General features: G+C 48.1%; 1 long non-coding RNA gene across 1 annotated transcript; it reads right to left on the bottom strand.

Moving 5' to 3' along the window:
* Positions 1-894: 894 nt before the first annotated feature.
* On the bottom strand, positions 895-4,819 carry LOC134947737 (uncharacterized). Its single transcript, XR_010182735.1, has 3 exons — positions 4,667-4,819; positions 4,340-4,512; positions 895-982 (listed from the first exon to the last, which is right to left on the bottom strand). It is a non-coding gene; the product is annotated as an uncharacterized LOC134947737 (long non-coding RNA).
* Positions 4,820-11,466: the final 6,647 nt, after the last annotated feature.

Here is an 11,466-nt window from a genome sequence, read left to right as displayed (position 1 = left end):
TGATTTAACCAATTCGTATTGGTATCTTGACATAGTGACGACAGGTGTTCTTGTTCAAAGCTGGTAATTTTTTCTTTCATACTGTTTAATTCCTTAGTGGATTCCTCTATGACGAGGAAGATAAGATCCATTGAGCATTTATTGAGGATCGCGATCCACTTGGAGCAGAAAGGAATGCTGTAGCGACCTATCGTCGGAATATTGTGCATTCTGAATCCCCTTGGGATTTGCTTATTTCTGAAATATTCAGAGAGCGTCAGTCCATGGTAGCGGAAATCCATTTCACGTATTTTTAGTTTGAACCACTCTCTGAATAAATCCTCATTGGAGCCACTTGCACGTAAATCAAAAGACGGTTCGGATAACAGAATGTCATGTGCTTCGGCGTCGGAATAACTGAAAGTGTCAGTCGTATCACATGCCAGCATCTGATTCACCAAATCTGCTGCAGTGCTGTCCGTGCCTGCCATTCTTGTCTGGTCCAATGCTTAAGTGCTCAGTGCTAAATTTAAAGTGCAAGTGCTGAATAAAGAGACCTGTGCAGGTAAAGTGCTACGTGAAAAAAGTGCTGCAAGTCCTGAAAGATATAAATGTCGCTGATTGCAGGTGCCTTGGTAGCTGAACAGGTTCCAAACTGGGCTGCCTGTAGCAATATATCCAAGAAGAAAACCCGGCACTCACTAGGGACAGCGTGGCCCCATAGAACCAACCTTACTGGTGTGCCTTCCTGGAGATAGTGAATCCCACATGCAGAGCAAAAACAAAAGAGGCGGCACTTCCAGATTTGTAAAGGTGAAAAGCTTTAAGTCATAGATCGACGTTTCGGGGGGTCTCACCCCATCATCAGGATAACAAGTGTACATAAACAATAAAACATTTATACTCACAGTCTGCCTGCTCTCCCGCCCACCGCCGGCCGCAGCCCTGGGACCCGTCTGTACACTTCCGTTGACGTCACCGGAAGCGGGGAACCAACGGGGACCTGCGTCGGAAGGGTAAGGGAGAAACACACAGAGCGCCCATGAGTCACCATAACAACAAATACACAGAAAAATCGAAAAAAAGTGAAAACAACAGTTACGATGTGGGGAAAAGCCCCACAATATAAAATTGTGCCAAAACAACAATAGTGACTGCACTGGATGAACGACCTACTCAAAAAAAAATAGCAAACATATAAATAAATACATGAAATAGTAAAAGAAGATGCAGGCAATTAATATGAGACAGCGCAGCAGACATAGGGAACCAGTGCAAACCTCTAGAATGAAAATGCAATATGCTGTAACAATGTTCTAGATTATAGCTGGCAGTCAACTGGCCCTAGAGGAAATTCCTCTACATTAGAGGGCTATATAGGATACCGTGTAGGCTAACAAAGCCAGCACAGATCTAAACCTAGATGAAAGAGGATAGGCTTAACGCCTCATTCAGCCCCTTGGGGCTGACTGTGTCAAGAGTAAAAATCCACCAAGCCTCAAGTTGGAGGAGTTTTTTGGCCCGATCACCTCCTCTGAGGGATTTGTGTACCTGCGCTATCATCCTGTACCTCAGAGTCGACATGCTGTGTCGGGCGCAGGCAAAGTGTCGTGCTACGGCCTGATCACTAGTCCCCGCAATTAGAGCCGCCCTAATCGCGGTTCTGTGTTGGGCAATACGCTCTTTGAATTGCCTCTCTTTCTTGCCCACGTAGTGAAGACCACATGGGCAAGACAGCAAATACACAACAAATTTTGAGGAGCAAGTGAGGGCAGGTCTAATAAAAAATTCCTTACCAGAATAGGGATGCCTGAACTTATTGCCTGTGATTAAAGCACTATAGGTAGTGCACCCCGTACATCTGTAACAGCCTCCTCTCCTGTTAGGATCTCCTGCTCTGTGCTGCCACGTCGCCATGGCAACCGGGAGGCAAGTGTTAGCGAAGTAACCTGAGCGCAGCTGATACTCCGGTCCGGGTTTTTACTGTGTAGTGGTTACAGGCTCTGTGCACGGCAGGGAATCCGGCGCTGGTTTTGTGCTCACAGTCTGTGAGGTCTGAGTGGGGCGTGGACAGCACCTGCTATATAAACCATCCTCTCAGGCTAGGCAAATGCTACTGAATCTTTGTTTGTTAGTCAGTTCCAGAGAGTTAGCTAGTACTGTGTGACTTTGTATTTACTTGTTGCTTACTGCGAATAGGCCTTGGGATTCGGTACTTCATTCTGCCAATCCGGACCTAGCAGTAAAACTGGAGTCAGTTGTTTGACCTGCTGGGGTTCTTTTGCTATTCTGTGAACCCAGCAGGTTTGCGGCTGTACTCTCAGACCTGCTTGCTTAATCCTCCCTCACTGTGCAGGGCGTCCAGGTGTCAGTTTAGTGGCAGTAAGCTGAACCTGTGCCCTGCAAGTGGGGGTTAGGATTGTGGATACTCTCCTTGTGTCTATATTTCTATCTCTGACCAAGGAGTTTGTTCCCACACCCATTGGTAACCCTTTGGGGTTTTTTCTGTTGCTCTTAGCAACATAATTTCAGGTGCTCCACATGTGAAATCACTACACATCGCTTCATTGTCCGCTCTATTCCATTTGAGCATTCCTGACACTAGGGAGACACCCAATTCCTGAGCCTTTGGGCTTCCCCGTTCACTTTGTGTTTATTAGTTATTCCATCACCTCCTGTGTATGTTATGTTATACTGTCTGTGAGTTCGTTTGCTTTGCTTCCCTCTCTGTTCATACACCGGTATACTCCTGTTAGCACTGGTGTGCGTAACATATTCAGCAGCCCTACTCCTGTTGAAATTTTGTGGGAATATGGAGCATACCCCTCAAAATACTTTGCAACAGGTGGTCGATCAGGTGCAGGTCCTGACTCGACAATTTAATGAGATGTCCATTAAAATGAACACCCCGCAGGCCGCTAGCGGAGCTCCCGCAGCAGCAGCGGCAAGTTCAGGGGTTAAGGAGTCGAAAGTAAATCTCCCAGATCGTTTTTCTGGAGATCGCTCGCAGTTCTTTTGTTTCAAGGAGAGCTGTAAGCTATATTTCAGGCTTAGGCCCCAGTCTTCTGGGTTGGAGATTCAGCGGGTGGGCATGGTGATTTCCTTGCTACAAGGAGACCCACAGGTCTGGGCATATGGGTTACAGCCTGACTGTCCGTCGCTTAAAAGTGTTGATGCTTTTTTTACGGCACTGGGCATTTTGTATGATGACCCTGACAAGATGGCTTCAGCCGAGGCTCAGATTACGGTTCTTAAGCAAGGGCGACGGCCAGCTGAGGTTTATAGTACGGAGTTTCGGAGGTTGGCTCATGATACCCAGTGGAATGACCCAGCAGAGAATCCAGTACCGAAGGGGCCTTTCTGACCAGATAAAGGACCAACTGGTACAATATCCCTCGCCTGATAGCTTAGATCAGCTCATGCAGTTATCCATCCGGGTGGATAGACGGCTGAGAGAGCGTAGGCTTGAAAGGGAGACCGCAGTTTCCTTTTTTCCCAAGGGAACCTCAGACTCTGAGGAATATTCCGAGGAGCCTATGCAGATTGGGGCTACCCGCCTCTCCTCGCGTGAGAAGACACGGAGGAGACAGCAGGGTTTGTGTTTGTACTGTGGGAATAAAGGTCATGTTGTAGTATCATGCCCAGAAAAACCGGAAAACTTCAGGGCCTGAGGGTGATGGGAAATATCCTGTCAGGCCAGAAGGCAGAATTTCCCAAAAAGACTTTTCTCATTCCGGTGACTTTGGAGATCCTCGGTCAAACTGTCAAGACTGAGGCCTTTGTTGACAGTGGGGCCGATGGGGTTTTCATGGACCGTCAATTCGCCCTGGAACACTCTGTTCCCTCAGTACCTTTGGCATCAGAGATTGAGATCTGTGGGTTAAACGGGGAACCATTGTCCCAGGCAGGGCCGGTGCGGCGGCCTCCTGCAAAAAATAAATTTGCGCCCTCCCTCCCATATGGAAGAAAGGGACAGTGCTCGGCAAAGGGGTGTGGTCTCACATGGAAGGGGCATGGCCACATAATAGTATCCCCAATTCAAATTACGCCACACAGTATCACAATCGTATTCACATTATACCACACGTAGTAAATATGACAAATGACCCGCGCTTATATTAAAATGTGAAGCTGCTCCTTTAACACTGATAATACTAGAAACATGGGGAAGGGAGCGCTAAATTGAAATGTAAGTTTGCAAACACCTGTGGGAAAAAAAAGGATTAGTAAATAAAGTTTACAGCACTTTTGTGCTGATGTGGAAGTCCTGTACGTGTGTTCCTTTCCAATTGCCGGAGCTGCGATCCGTGCTGCGGCTGCAGTCGGGGAAACCTGACTGTCTCTCCCTAACGCTGCCTACCTTGAGTCACGCTCAAACTTCGGCTCTCCCGTGTGGATCACGGCCCTTCGGCTGGTTCCCGATACTTCTGTTTGTTCTTTCGTCCCCTCACCCGTCTGGCGCAGGCTGAGTGACGTCAGGGCTTCACTTGCTAATTGTTCACCTACGCGTTTCGGACTTGCTGGTCCTTAATCCTGGATGATAGAGACACATATACATATAGTGACATACCAGCACACATACAGCTATGTAGTCACACACCTATTCACATACAGTCACACACAAGCAAACATTTATACACACATATAGCAGTCACACACACAGTGCCCTTCCCTGAGTCACACTCACTGTTTTGGCCATGCTGCTGCTCACATTCCCTCCATTCTCCCATACTGCTGGCAACTGGCAAGGCACTGTGTAGTACAGTGCCGTCTAGCCCCGCCCCCTTTTCGGACCTCAGGTAACTTCTTAGTTTAGAGTGCACTGCCATGATTAATGGCATTGGGGGGGAAGAGGGGGGTGGGGAAAGGCTGGGAAAACTTGTCCCCCTACCTCTGCCCCCTCAATCCTGTTCAGCTGATCACTGCAAGATGAAACTGAAAGTAAACTACAGCTCCCGGTAGCAAGGGCTGCTGGGAGATGTAGTTTATGTTCAGTTTCATCTTGACGGCTGCTGCATAGAGACTGGAGCATTAGGGGGAATAGGCGCCCTCTCCTATCAGACGCCCAGGTGACATGCCCCCCTAGCCACGGCCATGAGGAGTGGTGGAAACAGGAGGGAGGGAGCCGGAGCCGCACTTCACGTTGCCTGCGTCTGTCATACTGTGTGACAGACGCAGTGGCAACCAGGAGCCAGCAGCAACAGCAGAGCAGGGAGAGCGCCTCTTCCGACCAGCGCCTCCCTGCCTTGCAGGAGCTGCTGAGCGGTTAGCGCCGGCTGTGGTCCCAGGGTAAAATTACCTCCTGCACCAGCCAAATTCCTTTGTTTATTGGAGCCACACACTCTGAAAAATTGTCTTTTTATGTGACTGTCTGTTCTTTTGCCCCATTGGTTTTGGGGTTACCCTGGTTAAGGGCCCATAACCCTCAATTTGACTGGGTCTCTGGGGAGATTCTTAGTTGGGGTAGTGATTGTTTCAGGAGTTGCTTGAGCCTTCCAGTCAGGCTCTCGCAGCTAAGTTTGCCAGGATTACCAGGATGTTATGCAGATTTTGCAGATGTGTTCTCCAAAAAAGTTGCGGAGGTACTACCTCCCCATCGCCCCTATGACTGTGCCATTGATTTGTTGCCGGATGCTAAGCTTCCCAAGAGCAGGTTGTACTCCCTGTCACGTCCTGAGACTCAGGCTATGGCAGAGTACATTCAGGAGAACTTGGCTAAGGGATTTATCAGACCCTCACAGTCCCCAGTTGGGTCGGGGTTCTTTTTCGTGGGTAAAAAGGACGGTTCGTTGCGACCCTGCATCGACTTCAGGGAATTGAACCGTATCACGATTAAAAACTCGTACCCACTGCCTCTCATTTCGGTTTTGTTTGACCAGCTTCGTACTGCCACCATTTTTTCTAAGATTGACCTACGCGGTGCTTACAATCTAATCCGAATAAGAGAGGGGGATGAATGGAAGACTGCCTTTAATACCCACTCAGGGCATTATGAATATTTGGTGATGCCTTTTGGGCTCTCTAATGCCCTGGCAGTCTTTCAGGAATTCATGAACGATGTGCTCAGGGAATATTTGGATAGATTCTTAATTGTTTATCTAGATGACATCCTAATCTTCTCTCATTCCCTGGAGGAACATCGGAAGCATGTACGCTTAGTCCTCCAGAAACTCAGAGACCACCAGCTTGGGGCGAAGCTGGAGAAGTGCGAGTTTGAAGTCCAGCAAATCGCATTTCTAGGGTATATTATCTCCTCAGAAGGTTTCCAAATGGAGGGTTCTAAGGTACAGGCAGTCCTGGATTGGGTGCAGCCCACTAGTTTGAAGGCGCTTCAGCGTTTTCTGGGCTTTGCGAATTTTTATAGATGGTTTATCGCTGGATTTTCGTCTATAGTGGCCCCCTTGGTGGCACTCACTAGGAAAGGGGCGGATGTTGCTCACTGGTCTTGTGAGGCCAAAGCGGCCTTTGCCCGTCTCAAAAGGGCATTTGTCTCGGCCAAGGTGCTGCGACACCCAGATCCAGAGCGTCCTTTTGTGGTAGAAGTGGATGCCTCTGAGATAGGTATTGGGGCAGTGCTCTCTCAGATGGGGGTGTCTGATAATCGCCTTCATCCCTGTGCTTACTTTTCCCGTAAATTTTCGTCTGCCGAGATGAATTATGATGTGGGTAACCGGGAATTGTTGGCTATAAAGGATGCACTCGGGGAGTGGAGACACTGGCTTGAGGGGGCTAAGTTTGTGGTCTCAATTCTCACCGACCATAAGAATCTGGCATATTTAGAGTCAGCGAAGCGGCTCAATGCCAGGCAGGCACGATGGGCTTTGTTTTTTGCTCGCTTTAATTTTTTGATAACATATCGCCCTGGGTCAAAAAACATCAAGGCTGATGCGCTCTCGCAGAGTTTTGCTCCAGTTCAAGAGACCACCAAGGAGCCATTGCCCATTGTGTCCCCATCATGTATTAAAGTGGGCATTACCCAGGACCTCTTGTCATTAGTCCTTAGAGCACAGGAGCAGGCTCCTCCAGACCTTCCGGTAGGTCTCTTGTTTGTGCCTCCTAGGTTAAGACAGCGAGTGTTCCTGGAATTCCATGCCAAGAGGTCATCCGGGTATTGCCAGAACTCGGGAGTTGCTGTCTAGAGCGGTGTGGTGGCCCTCAGTGACTAGGGATGTGGCTCAGTGGGTTCGGGCATGTGACGTTTGTGCCCGAAATAAAACTCCTAGAGGGGTTCCTGTCGGCCCATTACATCCACTCTCTATTCCGTCTAAGCCATGGACCCACATTTCCATGGATTTTGTGGTGGACTTGCCCAAATCCTCGGGGATGACAGCCATTTGGGTTGTCGTTGACAGATTTTCGAAGATGGCGCATTTCGTTCCACTGGTTGGGTTGCCATCGGCCAGACTCCTGTCTGAGTTATTTATGCAGCATGTTGTGCGCCTCCACGGGTTGCCACTTGATGTGGTCTCTGACCATGGATCCCAGTTTGTGGCCAAATTCTGGAGGGCATTTTGTTCTGATCTCCAGATTTCTGTGAGCTTGTCGTCAGGCTACCATCCACAGTCTAATGGGCAGACTGAGAGGGTGAACCAGTCCTTGGAGCAGTTCCTCAGGTGTTATGTCTCCAAGTGTCATACTGACTGGGTTGCTTATCTGTCCATGGCGGAGTTTGCCTATAACAACGCGGCTCACTCTGCTACAGGGATCTCTCCCTTCCTTTGTGTGTATGGGCATCATCCTAAGGCCAATTCTTTTGACCCCCTGGATTCCACGCCTGGTGGTTCCTCTGTTGTTTCGGTCCTTAGGGGTATTTGGAGGAAAGTGAAGAAAGCCCTTGTGTCTGTGTCATTAGTGACCAAAAGGGTTTTTGATAAGCGGAGAAGACCCTGCAGCTTCAAATTAGGAGACTTCGTCTGGTTGTCCACCAAGAATTTGAAGTTGAGACAGCCATCTCATAAGTTAGGCCCCCGGTTCATTGGCCCTTATAAGATCACCAGGGTTATCAATCCGGTGGCATTTCAGTTAGATCTGCCCCGTTCATTGGGTATCAATAAAACATTTCATTGTTCCCTTTTAAAACTGGCGGTTAGTAATCCTTCTTCCAGTGGAAGACCTTCTCCTCTTCTGATACGGGGTCAGAGGGAGTTTGTGGTTGAAAGGGTTCTTGACTCCAAGATGGTTCGGGGTTGGCTGTCATTTTTGGTGCACTGGAAGGGGTATGGCCCGGAGGAGCGGTCGTGGGTGCGCAGTTGTGATCTTCATGCCCCCAGACTGATACGCTCTTTCTTCTCGCAGTTCCCCGATAAACCCGGTGGTAGGGGTTCTTTGACCCCTCGTCAGAGGGGGGGTACTGTTAGGATCTCCTGCTCTGTGCTGCCACGTCACCATGGCAACCGGGAGGCAAGTGTTAGCGAAGTAACCTGAGCTCAGCTGATACTCCGGTCCGGGTTTTTACTGTGTAATGGTTACAGGCTCTGTGCACGGCAGGGAATCCAGCGCTGGTTTTGTGCTCGCAGTCTGTGAGGTCTGAGTGGGGCGTGGACAGCACCTGCTATATAAACCATCCTCTCAGGCTAGGCAAATGCTGCTGAATCTTTGTTTGTTAGTCAGTTCCAGAGAGTTAGCTAGTACTGTGTGACTTTGTATTTACTTGTTGCTTACTGCGAATAGGCCTTGGGATTCGGTACTTCATTCTGCCAATCCGGACCTAGCAGTAAGACTGGAGTCAGTTGTTTGACCTGCTGGGGTTTTTTTGCTATTCTGTGAACCCAGCAGGTTTGCGGCTGTACTCTCAGACCTGCTTGTTTAATCCTCCCTCACTGTGCAGGGCGTCCAGGTGTCAGTTTAGTGGCAGTAAGCTGAACCTGTGCCCTGCAAGTGGGGGTTAGGATTGTGGATACTCTCCTTGTGTCTATATTTCTATCTCTGACCAAGGAGTTTATTCCCACACCCGTTGGTAACCCTTTGGGGTTTTTTCTGTTGCTCTTAGCAACATCATTTCAGGTGCTCCACATGTGAAATCACTACACATCGCTTCATTGTCCGCTCTATTCCATCTGAGCATTCCTGACACTATGGAGACACCCAATTCCTGAGCCTTTTGGCTTCCCCGTTCACTTTGTGTTTATTAGTTATTCCATCACCTCCTGTGTATGTTATGTTATACTGTCTGTGAGTTCTTTTGCTTTGCTTCCCTCTCTGTTCATACACCGGTATACTCCTGTTAGCACTGGTGTGCGTAACATCTCCTCGTGAGAAAATGTTGTTTTGGTTGCCCCATCCCCGTAATATCTGTGCGTACTACCAAATCCTTGATGTTAGGACCCCTCGTAAAGCTGGGTAGCAGGCGTGCATTGCGTAAAGATAGTAGCTCGGGCTCAGATTTTATTATGGGCCATAACTGCTTGGCCCTTTTGCTGGTGATTTTACTTTACTGGTGTATCTGTTTACCCAGGGGAACAAGTGCGTCTCAGATTGTCTAGGTGCTTTTTGTGACATACTGTTGTGTATTTGCTGTCTTGCAAATGTGGTCTTCACTACGTGGGCAAGATAGAGAGGCAATTCAAAGAGCGTATTGCCCAACACAGAACCGCGATTAGGGCGGCTCTAATTGCGGGGACTAGTGATCAGGCCGTAGCACGACACTTTGCCTGCGCCCGACACAGCATGTCGACTCTGAGGTATAGGATGATAGCGCAGGTACCCAAATCCCTCAGAGGAGGTGATCGGGCCAAAAAACTCCTCCAACTTGAGGCTTGGTGGATTTTTACTCTTGACGCAGTCAGCCCCAAGGGGCTGAATGAGGCGTTAAGCCTATCCTCTTTCATCTAGGTTTATATCTGTGCTGGCTTTGTTAGCCTACACGGTATCCTATATAGCCCTCTAATGTAGAGGAATTTCCTCTAGGGCCAGTTGACTGCCAGCTATAATCTAGAACATTGTTACAGCATATTGCATTTTCATTCTAGAGGTTTGCATTTGCACTGGTTCCCTATGTCTGCTGCGCTGTCTCATATTAATTGCCTGCATCTTCTTTTACTATTTCATGTATTTATTTATTTATATGTTTGCTTTTTTTTTTGAGTAGGTCGGTCATCCAGTGCAGTCACTATTGTTGTTTTGGCACAATTTTATATTGTGGGGCTTTTCCCCACATCGTAACTGTTGCTTTCACGTTTTTCGATTTTTCTGTGTATTTGTTGTCATGGTGACTCATGGGCGCTCTGTGTGTTTCTCCCTTACCCTTCCGACGCAGGTCCCCGTTGGTTCCCCGCTTCCGGTGACGTCAACGGCTGGATCCCGGAAGTGTATAGACGGGTCCCGGGGCTGCGGCCGGCGGTGGGCGGGAGAGCAGGCAGACTGTGAGTATAAATGTTTTATTGTTTATGTACACTTGTTATCCTGATGATGGGGTGAGACCCCCGAAACGTCGATCTATGACTTAAAGCTTTTCACCTTTACAAATCTGGAAGTGCCGCCTCTTTTGTTTTTGCTCTATATATATATATATATATATATATAAATCCATATATTGCCGGCACTCACTTGACCTGAACAGCATGCCCTGGTCAGCATAGTCCAATTTGCTGATAACGTCGACTCTGAGTGCCATTTCTTATATGGAGCTATATATACAGGTGTTCTTGTTCAAAGCTGGTAATTTTTTCTTTCATACTGTTTAATTCCTTAGTGGATTCCTCTATGACGAGGAAGATAAGATCCATTGAGCATTTATTGAGGATCACGATCCACTTGGAGCAGAAAGGAATGCTGTAGCGACCTATCGTCGGAATATTGTGCATTCTGAATCCCCTTGGGATTTGCTTATTTCTGTAATATTCGGAGAGCGTCAGTCCATGGTAGCGGAAATCCATTTCACGTATTTTTAGTTTGAACCACTCTCTGAATAAATCCTCATTGGAGCCACTTGCACGTAAATCAAAAGACGGTTCGGATAACAGAATGTCATGTGCTTCGGCGTCGGAATAACTGAAAGTGTCAGTCGTATCACATGCCAGCATCTGATTCACCAAATCTGCTGCAGTGCTGTCCGTGCCTGCCATTCTTGTCTGGTCCATTGCTTAAGTGCTCAGTGCTAAATTTAAAGTGCAAGTGCTGAATAAAGAGACCTGTGCAGGTAAAGTGCTACGTGAAAAAAGTGCTGCAAGTCCTGAAAGATATAAATGTCGCTGATTGCAGGTGCCTTGGTAGCTGAACAGGTTCCAAACTGGGCTGCCTGTAGCAATATATCCAAGAAGAAAACCCGGCACTCACTAGGGACAGCGTGGCCCCATAGAACCAACCTTACTGGTGTGCCTTCCTGGAGATAGTGAATCCCACATGCAGAGCAAAAACAAAAGAGGCGGCACTTCCAGATTTGTAAAGGTGAAAAGCTTTAAGTCATAGATCGACGTTTCGGGGGGTCTCACCCCATCATCAGGATAACAAGTGTACATAAACAATAAAACATTTATACTCACAGTCTGC

This window comes from Pseudophryne corroboree, chromosome 8, assembly GCF_028390025.1.
Source record: "Pseudophryne corroboree isolate aPseCor3 chromosome 8, aPseCor3.hap2, whole genome shotgun sequence".
Classification (NCBI taxonomy): Eukaryota; Metazoa; Chordata; class Amphibia; order Anura; family Myobatrachidae; genus Pseudophryne; species Pseudophryne corroboree.
Note: the sequence above shows the minus strand (reverse complement) of the source record. Positions and strands in the feature narration are given on the sequence as shown.